General features: G+C 39.4%; 1 non-coding gene across 1 annotated transcript; it reads left to right on the forward strand.

Moving 5' to 3' along the window:
• The first annotated feature begins 1,477 nt into the window (after positions 1-1,477).
• TRNAN-AUU (transfer RNA asparagine (anticodon AUU)) lies at positions 1,478-1,550 on the forward strand. Its single transcript has one exon. It is a non-coding gene; the product is annotated as a tRNA-Asn (tRNA).
• Positions 1,551-8,677: the final 7,127 nt, after the last annotated feature.

Here is an 8,677-nt window from a genome sequence, read left to right on the forward strand (position 1 = left end):
TCGGCCTAAGTCCTGGATTTAGAAATTTTGAATATTCATATCTGAAAAAAGCATGAGATGCATAGATATGAAACTTTTCCCCATTATTTCTTCACATCTTTAGGTGGAATTTTTTTTCCTATGTGTGGCTAGTGAAAAATTGTACAATATTCTTCATTTAAAATCTTCTCTCGTTTGAGAGTGTATGGGAAGATTCTGTCATTTACAGGTTTTTCGCATTTCTCCTACGTAAATTTCTCACAGGGTCTGTTGCCAACCTAGACATAATCCAATATGTGAAACACGAATAGAAAGGAAAAATAGCACCAAATTTCTCGCTATCATCAATCAAACACGACCATGTAAGGACGCATGTCAGGTCATATTACAAACTACAAAGTAATTTATGAAAAACAGCTTGACTTAGAGGCTATTTACAAAAAGCTGCTCAATTTTAACTTTTTAGATTTAAGCACCTACTTATTTGAATGCATTTCAATTACTCCCTCAAAGTATTAAATAACATTTTTTGTCCTTTTTTTATTAAGCCACTCATCTTATGTCGCCTTATGGCCTTTGGTCGAATAAATCAACAATAAGGACATTTCTGATTTTTTTTTAAATAAACAAATGTCAAATGAATGATTTTAGGACCAAGTTGTGTGAAATATAACTTATAAAAGCAGACAACGAAGCACAATAACCAAAACATTAAGTTGCTCTTTGTAAACAACAGATAAGTTAGGCAGCTTTTTATAAATTACCCTATTGTATATAACTGATCACAGGTTTTCTTCAATCCCCCACTACGCATTTCATTTAAAAACCCATGCATAAAAATAATCAAAGTATAGACCCAAGGGGTTGGGTAGTGGGATGGGGCCTACACTGTTTGACGGGCAGTCTAGGTTCAAATCCCATGGGCCTCACCCACCTGCGTAAGCCGAAGCTTGGCGACTCCCTGGGGTCGAGAGGTAAGTCCTCAGAGTTTTACGCCGACATGGACAGAGACCATTAGCAGGTGCGGCTAGGTCTCTGTGACTGCGGCGGTTTCTCCGAGTAAAAGTAAAAAAAAAGTCAAAGAATCTGTTATATGAATATGACCTAATCAAAGAACCGGGACAGGGTGTACTCTCAAGGTGGGCTTGGGGGACCTCAAGGGTTTTACCAACCGTCGGCCAGCCAATGTGTGGCCAGTGATGTGGGGTTTTTTTCCTTGGATTATCCAAAAAAATATGACCTGATCTGCTCTCAACCACAACAGCCCAATCCCTCGTTGCCTTGCTTAATTAAAGTGCCCCAAATCCATTTCTATGACAAAATTAAGGGATCATTTTGAGTTCAGATAGAAGGTGCCATGTTCATGATCTTCAATGAAGTTGGTCTCTGTCAACCCATAATATCAATGTTTGGATGTTAAACTTTATTATTATTATTGTTATTGTTATTTTCATCTTTATGATCGACTTTAGTATTGAAGAGCCTATGGTCATTATAAGCAGTCTTAGCTCAGTTGGTAGAGCGCATGGCTATTAACCATGTGGTCATGGGTTCGAATCCCCCAAACAGCGGGTTTGCTTTCTAGGTGCTTCATGGGCTCATTGCCGATCATCACATGTTACTTGCAACTGTAACCCCTCATTAATTTTATCTTAATTAATTTTTGTTTTTCTTTTTAACTAAGTATAACAAGGGCCAGCTAAATGGCTACTTTCGTGGTAACCAGTAGGCATATTAATCCAGGAGAGAGAGAGAGAGAGAGAGAGAGAGATAGAGAGAGAGAGAGAGAGAGTATCAACATTACGAACATTGAAACCGGCAAACAAAATAAACAGAACCCAGAACGACAAAGAACACATAAGCCAAAAAAAGAGCACATAATACAAAACAGAAGCAGAGGCGATCAATCCGTATCCGAGGAAGGCCTTAGCGGCAAGTGACACTGAAGATTAGGGAGACAGATGCGTAATGAAGCGTATACATCCGGCAGAATATAATTTACTAACTTATTGAAATGAACCGTGTTCTGCCTGAAAATAGCATTGTTGTGCGACTTCCAAACAACCCACCAAAAAGAAAGCAACCAAGTTCTCTAAATGATCCACCAACACTTTTACATCTACGAACTGGCGGGGCCCCCCACAAGAGATCCACAACGAAAGACTCCTGGTGCACGCACACGACCGACTTATTTCAGGTAACCTTAAAAATATTCTGAAAGACCTGGCATTCCTAGAATAGGTGCAATGCAAATTCTTCGACCACCTCGCAGAGAGCACATTTACTCACAATACAGAAACCTATGAACTTGAGGAAGCTATCCGTCTGCACCTGATCGTGCAGAATAAGTCAAGCTAAGAAGCGCACTCTAGGAGGAAGACCTTTGCCCAAGATAATACTCACAGGGCATCGATTCACACCTGCCGGAAGGAGAGAAAGGTAGATTGCTTTGGTGCGGAAGGAGTCGTTCAGGGTGATCGCTCTACAAAGAAACTGGGTCTGAGCGACGTTGTCGCCCTCGCCAGCACACATAGCAGACCAAGCTTGAATCTACGATCTACGTAGGTACGAAAGGGGCGACCTAATCGCGCGTTGACCCCCAAACAAAGACTCCACCGATTCGTATTTAGCCAAAAGAAAGTTTGCACAAGAGGACCCCGGTTGGTGTGCAAGCCAGCTTTGCTTAACAACCAGAACAATACTTCTTAACCTGGAGTCCCAAATCTCTAACCTTCTTTTATTCTGCGGTAGCCTTATATAGTCCCAAAACACAATGTGACATTTTTTATTGTTACCTTGCCCAGACCACAGAAACCTGGCCAATAACGTAGAAAGCTTCTTATTGATCCCCATAGGCATAACAGACACATACATAAAAAATTATGGCATAGCATTTAGAACTTGCTTGATGAGGGTAAGTCTGTCGACAATCAAAAGGTAAGAGGTTTGCCAGGTTGAAATCTTAGTTCGAACCTTTTGGAGAGTGACGTTCCAAGCAGCTGATGAAATACGTGAGAACTAAAGCGGCATACCAAGGTAAAAGAAAAACTTATCCGAAGTGGCGCACTGAAATATCTTCTGACCGATGGCCTACGTATGCGGAAGAACATTGATCATGAAAATACAACAGTTATCAGTGTTCAGCGAAAGACCCGACATCGATAGAAAAAAGAGGATGATGAGCTTGACTCTTAACATTTGTTGGAGAGAGAGAGAGAGAGAGAGAGAGAGAGAGAGAGAGAGAGAGAGAGAGAGAGAGAGAGAGGCTTAACAACCAAACCATGTTAAAACTTGTTTCTTTGATTGTGAGTCATAAACTCGTTTATGGTATCATAGTAGGAGTTTTAATGGCTTCGTCTTCATCCATGATGTCTTCTTTTTTCATTGGCTTTGCTTTCATCAGCTTCATCAAACTACATTTAATATTTTTAATTTGGTTTCAATCAAGTTGGATCCAGGGTCGGCTGACCTCTTTGAGATTTGAGGCCACCGCCTAGGGCCTCCTATTTTGGTGGGACCTCCAAATTAGTAAATATGGAGGATATTAAGAATTTAAGAAAAAAGTTTTACTCCTTTAATAAACAATAAATTTTTTATATACAATGAAAAAAATTAAGGTCTCATTTGAAGGCTTCCCCTAGGGCCTCAACTTCTCTTGAGCTGCATCTAGTTGGATCAAACCCGTTTTTTTTTTTTTTAATAGGCAATGCTGGGATTAGGCAAGTTAGGGCACCCAGTTAACACAAGTAAAACCATCAGTCTTTCGAAAATGGTCTGACAGACCTGGTGGCTAGAATCAAACATGAATTTAAATATATAAGTTTGTATTCAATTCTCGTGGGTAACCCCTCTCCAAAGACGCTATTTTTATTTTGAATTATAATTTAATTTTCGAGTAATAACCACTTAACCAGGGCCAGCTAAACGACTACTTTCATGGTTAATCCGTGTGGGCCTTGGACTGGTCCAAACTGAATGCACTTGTAATAGGTACAGATCCAGGTTCGATTCTTGGACTCCCTATTTCCATGATATTTACTACTTGGTCAGGCCTTTATCTGCACCAAACAGTCCTGGATCAGAAACAACCAGACCAGGTCCACTATTGGCAAACAATTGGACCCTGTTGTCCTGCTGATATAACTAAGGCTGAGAAACAAGTCAAGCAGTTAGTAGCTCGGCTCATGAAGAGCTCTTTATATATATATATATATATATATATATATATATATATATATATATATATATATATATATATATATATATATATACGCGCGCAGAGAAACCACCCCCAAGATCAGATACCTAGCCGCTGGCTCTACCTGATGTACTTACAGTTAGGGGTGGCAATCGTGTAGGGTTGGCGGGTCAGCATACCTCAACCCGAACCCGACCCGTTTATTAAACGGGTCAGCTGTGGCAAACACGAACCCGGCCCGTTTAATAAACGGGTAACCCGACATGACCCGCCAACCCATTTAATAAATGGGTTGGGTCGGGTAAACGGGTTCTCTGGTTCGCGGGTCAGGTTGACGGGTCGGGTTGGAGGGGCGACGGGTTGACAGGTCGGGTTGGGTTGGCGGGTCGGCGGGTTGACCCGCCCGCCTAACCTGTTTATTAAACGGGTCAGCCGGGTTGGCATACCCCAACCCGACCCGTTTAATAAACGGGTTAGGTGGGTCGACCCGTTTATTAAACGGGTTGGCTTAAGCCCAACCCGAACCCGTCTAAGAGGCGGGTTGGCTGGTCGTGTCAGGTTTTGCCACCCCTACTTACAGTCGCTATTTTGGCAGTGTAAAACTCTGTGGGCTTAACCCTTGCCCCCAGGGAGTTGCCATGCTTTGGCTTGTGCAAGGAGTAACACCCATGAGATTTGAACCTAGGACAATCTGAAACCTCTAAAATACATTGTCCTGTTACAGGACACTGGATTAGTCGCAATAGCAATGGTGTTTGGATTATAGAACACAAGGACGGCCCTTGTCTGGTAGGTGCAAACTTGTGAATGTCACCAAGTTGACGGAACGTCACTAGTTTGAGACCCTCTTGCCCTAAGGTTAAAGCTGGGTGTACTCCCCTCCGGTAAGCAGGGGCCACCTCAAGGGTTTTACCAAGCGAAGGCTCGGTGATCCTATTTTTTCCCCTTATTATCGCGAAAAATGGTACTTGGATTATAGCAAAACAAATACACCAATCCAAGCCAAACGGTTCTTTGTTCACTTTATAACGTCAAACTATGTCACAATGATTCGTGGACTCGCAGATACAGGGTTCAGGTTCAACTAAAAAAAAATTAGGGCAAGGACATGGAATTTTTTATTTTTTAATAAAAACTATTTTTAAATATTTTAACATTAAAAATAACTTTTATTGAAATAAAATTAAGAGCAATAAAAATGATTAAAAATATTAAAATAAGGGCTGTACATATCAGTGTCAGAATCCGCGCGTCCAATGTGTCACCAGGGACACGCAGACAAAATGGCGTGACCCTTTGACATAGTTGTTCCAATCAACTTCAATGGAATTAACTTACCAAAGTTTCTTGATTGATGCATTGATATCTTTGTGGACATCCAAACAGGCCCATGTTCTGTTATGGAAAGAAAAAGGAAAAACAGACCCATATTCCACAGCTATTCAACCAACTGCTCAAACTGTATTTATATATGGATAGATGGGTTGGACCCATTTGGGTCCTGATTGGATCCCGGATACGGACTGACTGGGCGTACTGGCCTGGATTCATGTCTAGGTTAGATCCATGTGTAAATAATCTTTGGATCTTGTCCTACTCAGCTCAACCCAATCAATTAAAACCATTGATGAATTGGGTCACCTTACCAAAACCGACTTGGATCATGAATCAGAATGATTCCCAATCACTGCCTCTTAAGAGGACCCTCACGGATCCAGCTGACATGACTAAGCTATCCTGATAGGCACTCCAATATCATTTTGAAAGTTTGCACATAGAAGGTTCAGATCTAGAACCATATCCAAATGGGAATATCCAAACAAAGTCATGGTGCAACCAGGGTTTTTCTGTCCGGCTCCACCCTCATCAAGAAAATTACAGTAACCGCTACATGGGTCTGCTGAAGATCCAGACCTATCATGTGAATTTATGAATCTGCAAGGCAACAGTCATGGCCGTCCATGTTCTGGTCTGGGTAAGGCACAAAAGGGTTCAACCTGGCCCAACAGACCCGATCTTGCTTTTGTTTTCCCCTTAGAAAGAAATGGAGCAGTGCAGTCAAAACTTGATCCAGAATCTTGGACTTGGTGGGTCATATGTCTGACTGCCTGAAAGCAACCCGAATCCGTCCCAATGACGAATATACCATTAATGGCTGATCACAACTGGATCACATGGTTAAGGGTCCTACCTGGTTTTGAGATCCGTTTATGGCTTTATTAGAGATTCATCCCCTAGTGCTTAAAGAGTAAACTCTCCTTTGAGGGAACAAGCTTTCAACTGGGAATGGGATACATATTACTAATTTGGATCAAGCAGGTTTTAGTTCATAATCACAAATATCGTTAACATTTTAAAAATCTCACATTATAACGAGATATTCACAAACTGGAAATCCAGAGATATCACAAGATTTTCAAAATCTCACCCATTGCCAACACATTGCAATAACAATCATGGTTTTATTGAGATTTTTTTAATAAAAGTATAATTTATTCAGAAGAAGATGGTGAGGGATCACTCCAGCAAAGAGATACAAAAGAGGGTTTTTTATGCTTTAATAATTTCACATTTTTATTATGTTTAATATTTTTTAACTATAAATGTATCAAACTTTGTTTCTGATATTTTCTCAAGAAATTTCAATCTATTTCAAGATACTTCTCAGCAGAAGAAATCCAGACAACGAGATTTGTGATCAGGGGTAGCAGGTTTTGGATCAGAAGTTGCCAGTACCATATCCAACTAATTGGTTGTTGGCTAAATGGATTCAAATTCAGATTTGGATGGTGAAAAGCTCATACCAGATTCACTTTTTTACATGTAAACGGATTTGGATATCCATCAAATGTGGATATTTGTCGAATTCAGTAGCAAAAAATCAAAACCATATTTGCATCCAATTATAATTGAATACCCTTTTAACTAACCAAATTTTGTTGGATACCAGATAAAATCCAATTCATTGACATCCCCATCCATGAGGCAGCTCAAGCCCACCAGATAATGACCACCTCTTTGAGGAGGAATGCATTCAAGATTGATGCATGGAAGCCTCAAAGTGGGCCCGGAAGCGTGTTTAAGGATCCATACAGACTTCTCATAAAACTTTATACAATTATATACATGGATAGGGGCTTGAAGCTTTTTGTGCCTACCAAGCTTTGGAAAGGTTGTCTATGTTTTTTCTAAAATCTCACAATACAGATGTGATCTACATGCTTGATTTTATGGAAATCTACTTTTAATTCCAACACCAAGTTAGGTTTTTATAAGACTCAAAAATCAAGTCTACAATTTAAAAAAATATTTAATGCTTAAAAATTATCTTTTTTCTCAAAAAAACATAATCAAAGTGTGATTTCCTAGCAAATCAATCATGTACAACACGTGTAGGGTCGGATTTTTAAAAAACTTGAAAACCCCTATCCACTGGTGGTAGGCACCAAAAACATCACCTCTCTCTCTCTCTCTCTCTATATATATATATATATATATAATGGAAACAAAATCTAAAAGATCACATTTCTTTCAACATGAAAAAGACATTTCCAATAACAAAACAAAATCAACATCATACCAAGATAGATAATCAACTTTATTTCTCATAAGTGAGCGTCTCATAAAAGCTTCAGAAATGCGAAAAAAGCCCCTTTAAGTAATTTCATTTTTAAGGACACAGATCATCGTAGTATCAATCATACAAATAAAATCAGACTAGATATTCATAAAGACACGGTTACTAAAAGAATGATTAAAATTACATTTAGCCATCTTCAAATGTCCGGTAGAACACGTACAAGTACTTGAGAAATATGAACTCATTGCATATGATATGGATGCAAGTGTGGATTGACCTAAACAAGCTCAGCATACAACCCAACCATATTCTTGTCCACCCAACTTAGATGGATGTGAACGTGGACTGATGGTAAAACCACTACATAAGAGTGACACGTGTCCTGACTAACCACTATGAATGCCAAACAGGACAATTTATCATGTGAACTAGATTTTACCTGATATGAGTTCACTAGAGAACACAATCTTTGGATGCGAACATATACACAGGGATAAGCTTTGTTGCCACCAACGTCACAAAACTCATTATCATGGTTTTTTTGGAGAGGCAATCTTGTGACAGAATTTTTTGTTTTTCTCAGAAAAAGTAACATCTTAAAAATACAAGTAAACATAAAGTGCAATCAAACTGTAAGAAAATATATTGAAAAGACAATATTTCATCAATATGAGGACAAAATCACGATATTTCAATGTGTTTTTTTAAAACATTGTGTTTGTCAGTATTTTATCAGGTTTTGAAAAGGCACAATAAAATCACAAGGTATTCAAAATGTCGTCCATACTTGTAACTAGTTGCAACCTGCAAGGATTTCTGAGTGTGCCCAATGGATGATTAGGTAGGTATGCATGTATGCATACACACACATGGGCGTGCACACAAACATCGGGTTGACAATCAAATTTTTGTACAGGTGA

This window comes from Nuphar pumila, chromosome 17 (assembly GCF_984573655.1).
Source record: "Nuphar pumila chromosome 17, dmNupPumi1.hap1.1, whole genome shotgun sequence".
In the NCBI taxonomy this organism is placed as follows: domain Eukaryota; kingdom Viridiplantae; phylum Streptophyta; class Magnoliopsida; order Nymphaeales; family Nymphaeaceae; genus Nuphar; species Nuphar pumila.